We start from the raw sequence: 12000 nt of genomic DNA on the forward strand, positions 1-12000 counted from the left end.
AGGGTGAGGCCTTCCATAGTGGGTCTCAGAGTCTATCATATCTCAGAGTCTATCAAGACACACGCCCCGTGTGTCTTGGTTCAGGGAGTATCCCTCTATGTGGAATGGACTCCCAAAGTCCATTCTTATGCTAGGGATAAGTACTGATCTACTACAAGAGGCCCCATGTATTTCCAAGACCTCCTCCAAGACCTCCTCACTGACACCCACGTTCATGGCATCTGGATCAGTCCCATGCTGGTTTCCCAGTGATCAGTCTGGGAGCCAAGAGCTCCCCCTTGTTCAGTTCAGCTGTTTCTGTGGGTTTTACCAGCCTGGTATGGACCCCTTTGCTTATCACTCCTCCTTATCTGCAACTGGATTCTAGTTCAGTTCAGTGTTTAGCTGTGGGTGTCTGCTTCTACTTCCATCAGCTGCTGGATGAAGGCTTTTGGATGGCATATAAGTCAGTCATCAATCTCATTATCAGGGGAGGGCATTTAAGGTAGCCTCTCCTCTGTTGCTTAGATTGCTAGTTGGTGTCATCTTTGTAGATCTCCAGACATTTCCCTAGTGCCTGATTTCTCTTTAAGCCTATAAAGTCTCCCTCTATTATAGTATCTCTTATCTTGCTCTCCTTTATTCTTCTCCCAACTCAATCTTCCTGCTCCCTGCCTTCCTGCTCTCTTAATGGTTTTTTATTCCACCACAGGATTTGGGGAAGGGGTGGGGATGAGCTTGTTCAGCCAATAACACCTCCTTTGATATAAACTCACATTTGCAGGTAAAAAACCTTGACTCTTGGAAATCTATTGGCTAGCAATTCATAGTGTCTTATCAGGGATCTGGTGACATCTGTGAGAGGGGAAGATCTACTGCAGAAACTAAAGCCTTAATGGCAGTCGGGTCTGAATTCTAATGTTACAGACTGTGTCCTCAGTGTGAGCCAAAATTATCCCTGTGTATGTTGCTTTTATCACATTCATAAGAAAAGTAATTGGAATATACTTCCCAAATATGTAAGCGAGACCATCTGTGGGCAGCTACAGCAAGGTGGGAACTTCCGTGTTAGTTGGACAGCATCCTTAGCCTCAGGCTGGGTGGAGGGTACTATTATCTGATTCTGAGATACACCCTTAGAGGGTTATTTTCGTCAACACAAGATGTTACCTCAGACTTCAAGGTTGAAAATCAAAGTTATTGTCTTAGCCAGTGTTCTATTGCTGTGAAGAGACACCATGACCAAGGGACCTTGCATAAAAGAAAGCATTTAACTGGGGGTCTTGTGTACAGTTTCGGAGGCTTAGTCACTATTGTCATAGTAAGGAGCATGGCAGCATGCAGGCCTGTACTGAAACAGGAGCTGAAAGTTACAACCTTTTCTGTAGGCAAATAGAGAGAGGAAGAGAACCAGGCAAAGGCATAGACTTTTAAAAACCACAAAGCTCACCCTCAGTGACATACTTCCTCCAACAAGGCCACACTTTTTAATCCTTTCAAACAGTTCCACTCCTTGGTGACTAAGCATTCTAATATATGAGCCTATTGGGGGCATTCATATTCAAATCATCACAGTTACTAAAATTCATAAGGTGACCCAAGATAATTTTGGCTCTCCACCATCCACATCCTATCTCTCTTGGTCTACCAACACTCAACACTGCAGCACCCTGACTTCATGTGGGGATTCTTCAGAGAACTGCAGCCTGGGCAATGAGGACATTCACGTGAAACTCAGAAAGGATGGTAATGAACCATTCCTGAAGCTATCTGGAGGTCCTCAGGGCTTTGAGTCATGTTGGTGGCTCCTCCTACCAGCTCTCCAAAATCTGTTCCCTTCTTACCCAGGCTTCCACCCTTCCCAACCTTCATCTTCTCAAGGATTGCTTCAAAGAAACAATCTCAGTTTCTCTGCCTCTCCCTCCAGGGTTTTATTAATTAAATACTCATAATTAAGACTAAATTTGTTTTTGCTCTATACACAGGCTAGCTGGCTCTCAAACTTCCAGGGAGCCTCTTGTCTCCATTTCTTAATTTGGTGTAGGAGTGCTGGGATTATAGGCAAGTGCTGTCTGGTTTTATCTTGGTTTGGAAACTCTGAACCCTGGGCCTCATAAGTGCATGGAAAGTGATTTACCCATTGAGCCATCTCCCCAGTCCCATCAAGAGAATAATTCATAACCTTAAATAGAAACAAAAAAAAGTTCATGTCCAGACAGTTCCACTGGTGAGGTCTTCTATATATGTAAGGAGGAAATTGCATCAGTTCTCTAAAATCTCTTTTAGAAAACAGAAGCATGGGTAGGTAATTCATTCAATTAGTTTAATATCACCCTGATATCAAAGTTACATAAATCTCTAATATAGAAAGAAAACTAATACATGAAATGAACATAAACACAAACATCCTTAATAAAAATATTAGCAAATCAAATCTAACATATGGCATATCCATTGCAATCAGGATGGATTTATTGAAGATGAGTAAGGTTCTTTCATTGGTTTGTAGTCTATTTAGTCAGAAGATGGCAGTAAGGAGCATATGCCACCTTTTCAGAGGACAAAAACATGCTTCCAGCATCAGTTAGATGGCTCACAACCATCTGTAAGTCCAGGGGATCTGATACCCTCTTCTGAACTTTATGGGCACTACACACACACACACACACACACACACACACACACACACACACCAAAATACACATAAATAAGGAACTGGGTAATGACTTAGAAGTTAAGAGAACTTGTTGCTCTTGCAAAAGATCTAGGTTCAATTCCAGCGTCCATGTGTTGCTATAACCATTTATAGCTCCAGTTCGAGGATATCTGATGCCTTCCTTTGGTCTCAGAGGTCACCAAGCATACATGTGGTACAAATGCATAATACAGGCACACACACACACACACACACACACACACACACACACACACACACACACACACTTTTGAAAAACAAAAGTAAAACAAAATAAATCTGAAGTCAATCATTTAATCCACTGTATCAATGAACTCAACAAAAAGTTAATTATAGTAATTGGTGCAGAAAAAGAATTTGACAAAACTGAACGTGGATTTATGGCAAAAACTTTCAACCAGCTAGCACTAGACATCGACAACATTCACAAATATCCCAAAGCAAACATCGTATTTAATGAGAGAAACTAGGTGCTTTCTCACAAAGACTGAGAACAAAGAAGCCTTTTTTTTTTCTCCACTCAAACTCAATCTCACATTAAAAGACTTAGGTAGCAAGGCAGGAAGAGAAGGGGCATGCAGCATGGGAAGGAAAAGTATTCCCCACAGATGACAAGCTCATTTATGTTGACAATCTCAAGAATTTAGCAGAAGTGTTTGTGGAAATGATAAGTGATTAGAGCAAGGTTGTAGAATATATAGCTAATGTTAAAAAGCAGATTTGTTCACATATACCAACAATGAAGACTTAAAACTAATTTTATAAGAGCGTACTGTGAACTATATTACTATATTCCAAAAATTACATAAATCTGGTAAACTAGGTAAGGGGCTATATACAACAAATGTGAAATTTTTGTGACTGGAGCAAAGAAAAGAGAAAATAAATTGAAAGATAATAAACAAATAATTAGGTAGATTTAACTGAGGGATTTCGATCATGAGAGCTGCTCCTCTGTGAATGGATCAATGCTATTATGGGAAAGACAAAATCTCTGTCGCACCTTCTCACTTCCTGACTCTGTCTATCTCTCTCTCTCCTTCTCTCCTATTCTTCTGACATAACAATCTACATAATTCTTTTCTCCAGAAGTTGCAACAATGGTGCCATCCAGGAATTTGATGCTGAATCTGCTGATACCTTGATGTTGGGACTTTCAGAGTCTAAACTGGGAAATAAATTTCTGTTCCTCAAAATCTCTCTGTCTCAGGTATTTTGTTTCTGTGCAAAATTATATAGAATAAGTTACTCTCTATAAATTAGTGTTGAAGCTGAGCTTCACCTACTTCCCACCCCTTCACCTACTCCAAGCTCAGCACCATGGCATTAGACATCTTTCTCTTTCTTCATTATCTTCTCAGTACATGTGAGAGGTGGATAACAGTATGAACAGGGACCAAAAGTTGACATATATAAGTCAGTCAGAATCACAGCCAAGCTAGAAGGCAGCGTCTGTTTCCTCAGTATTTTTTTTATGGAAATAATCAATAGACTAAGTAGATAAATTTTGAAATATGGAAATGAGGCTTGTGATTGTCAAAAATAGCACTTATGAACTTGAGATAATTGAACCAATAGATGGATTTTATGTCTCATCTCAGCTATGGTCTTGAAGATATTTGAATAGTTTTACATTTCACAATTATTACTAAATTAATTTAAAATCATGCTATGGGGCCATCAAGATGATTCACTGGGTGCTTGTCACCCATCCTGACAACCTGAGTTCCTTCCCTATACCCCACATGTTGGAAGGAGAGACCTGAGTCCTGTAAGTTGTCCTCTGATCTTCACACATATGCCATGGCATGTGTGTACATTCCCATATACTCATACATACACAGAGACAAAATAAATATGTATAAAAAGAATTGTATTATGACAAATGAGTTTTTGCAAGCTATTTCTCTGTAATTATTAATGTTGGCATCTCCACTGTAATATTGATTGTGTATTATTTTGATAGTCATTATAATTATCATTTGGGGGTTATTTACCCTTGATAGATGCCATGGTCATTTGTTCTTATGCACCGTTTCACATAGTTTACACAACACCTAAAGGGAAGTGTGATGGTCTGGTGGAAGAATCCCCTCAGAGATTGGATTTGGTTGGAGACAGGTTTTCAAAGGTGATCACAGAAGCATTTGGCTTGGGCAGAAAGAAAAGGGGGAAGTTCAGTCCTAGATGTATTAAGGTCTTGCACAACTGGGCCCCTTTGAAAGATCATTTGAAGACAGAGGGTAGTGAGTATCTGTCTGCCAAGGCTCAGCTCTGTTGAGTTGAAAGTGTTCCTGGGTAGTCACGCCCTCCTAAAGAAAGGGTGTATCCTAAGCACTATGTCACAAACATAAAGAAACACTTTGTGTCTTTCCACAATGTCAGAATTTACCAAACAAATTCACAAGGTGTGGAGTTTCAAAGGCAGGAAAGTGGCAGACATTCCCACTTTCCTTGTTAACCTCTGTTAAGGTGAACAGTTTTGTCAATCCAATTATAATTAGGAATATTACCACTCATTCACATATACATACAGTAAATCTATCATCTATCTGTTTGTTTACCTCTCTCCATGTCTCTTCTTTCTTTCTTCTTTTATTTTGCATTCTTCCTTGCTTGATATCTGTCCATAGGTTACACAGTCACTTTAAAGGCTTAAGAGGCCACAGCAGCCAATAGAAATGCAAACAGAGTCTGCAGTGACTATAGGAGGAATGTAAGTCAAGCTGCAGAGGAGCTGAAGAAGCAGCCTGGCTCTGAGTTCTGAACTACAGACTTGAGTCCAACTGCAGAGGCAAGAGGAAAGAACAAGTACAAGATGAAGGACTAGGCAGATAAATGGACAGCAGCTCCTACAAAGAGGAATGCAAGCAGATGATAGTTTATTAGACACACCAATGACAGGGAATAAACCAAGCCCTAGGAACAGCCAGGGGTTTTCTGTCTCTCAATCCTCAAAACATACCCTTAGTGACAAGGTGGAAACTTTGCAGGAAATCTTCTAGGTATACTTTCATGATCTTCCTGCAATTTGGACAGTGTGTCTCCATGCATGGCAGAAAGTGAAATCAGGTCCAATGTTTTGCATGAAAAACTATGTAACAGAATAAACATAATGTAAGACAAATAAACAAAGGACTGAGTTCAGTCTGAAGAGCCTACCTGCTTGGGCTGTGAGAACCTGAACTTACCTGAATTTATTACCCTGCCTGGAAAAGAACCGTTGGTGTTGGGAAATTCCACCTTGATAAACAGTTCCCAGAAATAGAAGTGTAGCTGCCCTGAACATTCCATGACCCTGGGGATTGCCGTTTAGCAGATGTAGGCAGCCAATCAGAAACATAATTGTTGGTCACCTCATCCCCACCTGCTTTGCGGTTTTTCCCTTTAAAAGAACTCCCAATTCTGAGCTTGGGGTCCGACTCTTTGACTTCTGTGTGAGTTTGGATTTGGACCCCAGAGGGCTGGTAGCTGAATAAAGCCTCTTGCTGTCTGCATCAAGCCTTCGCCTCCACCTGGTGATTGGGGTCGCTGCAGGCCTGTGCTGAGATCCTGGGGGCCTGAGCCTCCGGGGGTCTTTCAAGTCCTTCCCTTTAACGTGTGGGGGACAAAAAACAGAGCAACAGAAAAGGCAGCCCTCCGTCCACCCTTCATCTCTTGATGGTCTTTGACATCACTATTGCCAATAAAACAAGAAATCTATTTCCTGATGGAGAATGTTTTTCTGTGTATATGTTAGTCTTACTAGTTGATGAATAAAACACTGATTGGCCAGGCAGGATCATAGGTAGGACTAGGAGACAATGAAGATTCTGGAAAATATAGGCAGAGAAGAGTCATCATGTGATCCCAGGAAGTGATATAGCTGGGCAGAAACTACCACTAGCTAACCATAGAAACCTGGGGGTCTGTATAAGCAGGCAGGAAGTGACATAGCTGGGCAGTAACAGTTTATAAGCAGGGACAAACAGGAAATTGATGTCTTCTCTTCTCTGCAGAGACATTTAGGAGCAGTCACCATATAGGACGCAAGAGGAATAACAGGTCTGGACCCTTTCTCTGATAAGATAAGACCACATGGAAATACTTGGATTAGTAGTTATGGGTTAAGAATAAGAAGCCCAAGTCACCAGCCAACAGATTTATACTAATATAGATGCTGTGTGTTTCTTTGTGGCAGAGAAGGGTAGTGGGACCAGATGGGCCAGAAAACCTCACATTACAATTTCCCCAGTTTTTGATGATGCAAACCAAGGCATTTTGTTGGAAGGCAAGAATGGCATGGCTCCATCTCCCATGGCCATAGAATTATAACATTTTTCATGTTATAGTACACTGGAATGACAAAACTTTCCAATAATACTTCAACCATCAACCACTGTCTAGAATTTCTAAAAACATCAGATGAAGGTGTTAAGGGACAGCTGGGATGAAGCTTCTTCCTCTGAGGTCCATAGGTTTTCCTTACATGCCCTGGGGTGCATTGGAAACAGAGCATCTTGTTACAGCATCTCAGTGTCATTGGGATGACTGCATGCTTTAAACCCACCAGTCTAAGTTTTAAACAAAAGCCATCTGATATCCTGAGTGCAGAGATGAGATGATGAGGTCTTTAAAAGTAAAGTGGCATACAGAATTTTAGAGTCTAAGTCTCAAAGCCATTAAAGAACCCTACCTCACTTCCTAACTAGTAAAAATCTGTGTACACACCCAGAGAAGCACAAAACTTCCTAAGTCTATCATTATCTTTGTTAGTATTTGCCATTACTAGTAAGAGTAAAATGTCTTTGCCATGGGTTGAATGTAATATGTCCTACACTGTCTTGTGTGTTTGAATTCTTTGTCCCCTTAGGAAGAACTGTTTGAGAAGTTAGGGAACCCTTGGAGGTATGGCTTGGCTAGAGGCAGTGGGTTCTTGGGAGACCTGGGAGACTGTTAGTGCAGTGAAACCAGTTGCCTCATATGTCACTGCCTTTGCCAGCATCTGAGCCCACCACCATGCTGGGCCTGAGCCAAAATAACCTCTGCCTCTTTAAGAAGTTTAATGGTATGGATTTGGAAGAAGCCATAAAAAGAACAAGAAATTGATAATAGGTTTTGGCTAGCTGTGATTAGTCTATGATTACTATGACTTTACAAGGAGCCATTTCGAGAAATGATAGTAGTCCACCCATGTAACGCACTGGTTGGGCCTGGATCTTGTCCATATACTAAAGAGACACTGTTGGTTGGAGGTAGAGCAGTTGGACTCAAGACATTGGTTCTGGAATTTTTATTTTATTGTTGAAGGGACCAGCTCCCCATTTCGGCAGTCATAACAGCCGAACACATACTTGCCTGACCTTGTCTTGGTCACTAAGAGATCAGATGCCTGCCCCTTTTGGCAGCCATGACAGTAACTCGTGCTTGCCCCCACCTTGCCTTGGTCACTAGGAGGTCAGATGCCTGCCTCGTGGCAAGGAACCAATCAGAAGTTAGCTGGTGGTGCTATGCTTTACCGCTCTGAGTGTGCTTTTCGGACAAGTGCACAGCAATGACTCACAGAGCACAGCAACCACCCTGGGAGGGCCTATGGGTCATAACAACCAGTCTACCAATCAACACAGGGAAAACCCTCCAAGCCTGGAGGCACACCAATAGTGAGCCTGTGCGTACCCCTAGACACTCCCCTTACGCTGCCCTATAAGATCTCTATGCAGATGCTTCGAGTTGTCTTTCTAGCCATCCACCGTGGTGGGTGGATGAAAGGCCCAAGCAAACATGGGGTTAGCTTGTTAAACAACTACAATAAAGCTTCATGTAGTTTGCATCAAGCTTTCGACTCTGCCTGGTGATTGGGGTGGCCACCGTCCTGGGCTGAGATCCTGGAGGCCTGAGCTTCCGGGGGGTCTTTCATTGTCTGTCTTTGGAATTGAAAATCTGTGAACTCCACTGACCTGAACATTGTGAGTTTGCTTCCTGGTGGGTTGGGTTTGGTGCCTGGTTTATTGTCTATTGTTTTGGATTTAGTTTCTGCCTTTCCTTTGGGTTTTTTGTAGTATCCCACTTCCAGGATACCACAACAGCCAGGCCCTGTCTGGCTTATTTGTCCAGTCTGAGTTTGAAGGGAAGCATGTGGATTAAGAAACAGGCAGGCAGAAAAATTGAAGATACTAAAAAAAAAGAACAGAGACACAGAATAAAGTCAGGCGGACATCCAGTGAATACTGAACTGTCCATGTTTATTGTGCAAGTCTTTTTATACCCCCATTAAAAAGAGGGGAGGAGGCAAAAGACTTCTTTACCAAGATACAAAGAACAAGCAAGTGTAATTACCTTTTCAATACCTAAGGCATCAGGTAACGCTCTCCTGAGTTAAGTATCTGTTGTTTAGGTAGGACATGTAGCCACCCCACCAAGTAACCATATCCTGAATTAAGTATTCTATTGTTGAGGCGGGACATTCAGCAAACACATCCTATGCCAAACATCCTGTTGCATTCACATCTTAGGCTAGACAACCTTGTTGTTTCACCTTGGAAGAGCAAGGGCAGGCAAAAACTCTCTGACCTTAAGTCAAGATGAAGTGGATTCATTGCTATGGGCCCTAACATTTTTTAAAAATCACCTATTTTCTATTCCATCTATTTATTTATCTTTGACATTTTGTACATTGGTTTATTAGTTTACCTTAACTCTTATTAGTATTATACTAGCTGTAAAAGATATGGAATTTGATTTTGCCATGCACTTGGAGCATACCCACCTGCTTTGTTACTTCCCTCAGCCTGTCTCTGTGGTTACAAATTCCCCTATCATGTTAAGAGTCTCCTCCTGTCACCGTGCCACTCATGAGACAAAACATACTCTGGGGAATCTTGAAAGAGAGAGCAATTTCCTCATGACATCACAGGGTCATAGCCTATTATCCTTTGATGCCCATAAATAAGAGTTTAAGGAAGAGGAATTGTATGGTAAGGGTGGAGATGAAGAGGTCTGCAGTAGTTGGAGTCATTAGAGAATTTGAGGGTCTGAGTGAAAAGGTCCTTGAAGAAGCCTGTGTGTTCCCTCTTTATCTAGTCCATAACCATGTCTCTAAGCCAGGCCTGCCCAAAGCTGACTGAGTGCATTCTTGTTCCTGTTGTTGTTGAAGTCCAAATGTCCTCCTCAGGGTTTGATTGTGAGAGGTTTCACATCATTTCAAGTCTCTGAATTCTTGGTCTCTAACAGAGAGTGCTGTTCAGGAAGTTGTAAAACCCCATGGTGGTGGAACCCAGCAGGAGGAATTGGGTCATTAGAGGCAATGAGACCTGCCAAAGCCATGTAAGCAGCTGCTTCAAATCCATCTTCCCAGGTCCCCAGACATGGCTTCCCTGTCCTCTGAGAATCTGAGCCAAAGCAAAACCTATGTACTACATGTTGCTGCTTCTCAGGGAATTGGTAATGGCAGTGAGAAAACTAATGCAGTCCTTGGAGACAGAAAGTGAAAAGAAATTCTTTTTTGGTTGTGAATCGCTGTGATGACATCACTGGAGCCATTGTGAGGAATTGTAGATCCTGCCCCTTGAAGGTACTGGCTGTGGCTGGGTCTTTCCACACTGCAGAGAAGCTGTTGGTTGGTTGACTGCAGAGCAGTTGGATTCAGACATTGGTTCTCATAGACATTTTTTGATAATTGATATCATTGATCTCTTGTAAACAGACATTGTTGATCTTATTTGACTTCCAAAGAATGACTTTGTTTCCTGGCTTGTTGGTTTCGATTTATAGCTCTTAATTGTCTTTGGATTAATTTGTACTTTTACTTTAGTTTCTTTTTTACTGGCACCTATAATTCTATTCTTAAATAACCATGGTTCTTTGACATTTTAAAATTTAAATTTTTGATTTTTAATGCATTGTTAATGTGAATAAGGTATATAAGGAATTTCATCACAGTTCGTACTTTGAATACATCCATCTGTACTTTTATTTCTCTTAAGCTTTAATTTTGATATAAAATTTGCCTATCCTGTTAACTATCTTCAAGAATTGCCATGTCCCATACCCTCCTCCAGAACCACAAACATGTCATGTCAATGAGGGACAGCCCATTTCATTACAGCATTGTAGTGTTAGGGAGGGCTACTGCCCTTTCATGAGTTTAAGATAATGTAGTTGAACATCATGAGTGCTGAGATAATGAAGTCTGTAATAATGAGTTATTAAAGAATGTTAGGATCCTAATGAAAAGGTCACTGAGGTAGACCATAGGTTCATTGTCTTAACTAGGTCAGGTCACCACAGAGTTACTGAGTCTGTCCTCCTTACTACTATTGTTCTTAAGGTCAAAATGTCCTCTTCCAGATGATATGACTGATCTTATGCCTTCTTGTGTGTCTGAATGCTTGGGCTCTAGTGGGGGTTGCAGTTTGGGTAGGTTATAAAAGCCCAGGGCTGTGGAAACCAGCAGAAGGAATTGGGTGACTGGATGCACTGAGTGGCCTGGCAAAGTCATGTAACCAATTGCTTCAGACCCATCTTCCCAAGTCACCATCTCCTCCAAGTGCCATACCTCTCTGTCCTCTGGGATCCTGAGAGTAGGGCTAGCTACCCTTTGTCCCTAAAATTGCATCTTGTTGGGGATTTGCTCACAGTCATGACAAAAATTGTGCAGTCTCTGGAGCTGGATACAGAAACATCTTTGGGTTATTCTTTGGTCTTACTAGTTCATTCCTTGCTGTGACATCACAAAAACCTTTGTGAGAAGTGATCAACATCTGTATACATAAGGCACCACAGTGGGCTGGAGCTTGCCCCATAGGAAGTGGAACTATTATGAGATGTGGTCTTGTTGGAGTGGTGTGGTCTTGTTTGAGGAAGTGTGTCAATGTGGAGGCAGGCTTTGAGGTCTCATATGTTTTCCTGTATAAGAATTGTAATGGCCATGGTATCCCTTCACAGCAATAAAACCCCAACTAAGAATATTCATGGCTCTAGTTACGCTCACCAAATCTCTCGAACTGGCCTATTATAGACACCAATAGCTGACATATACTGCTAATGTTAGACTTATAAGTTCATTGAGTATAGTATTTATCTTCTAAGTATTCAGAAGTGATACTTACACTATTTCATGATGTGTGTTATCTCTGTGGTCTCTAATAACCTCAATACCAACTGTCTTACTCAGCTGATGCCACATAGTTTAGGTATTTGGTACAGTTGTGCATTACTCATTAACAAAAGCCACCAGAAATTTACACACCATCAAATCAATTAGATTCATTAATTTGTGCCCAGTCATTAACAGTGCAGACCATAGAGTCATGGTATATCTTGTTAGAGGAAGAATCAGGAGAGACTAG

This window comes from Cricetulus griseus, chromosome 3 (genome assembly GCF_003668045.3).
Source record: "Cricetulus griseus strain 17A/GY chromosome 3, alternate assembly CriGri-PICRH-1.0, whole genome shotgun sequence".
NCBI classification, from domain to species: Eukaryota; Metazoa; Chordata; class Mammalia; order Rodentia; family Cricetidae; genus Cricetulus; species Cricetulus griseus.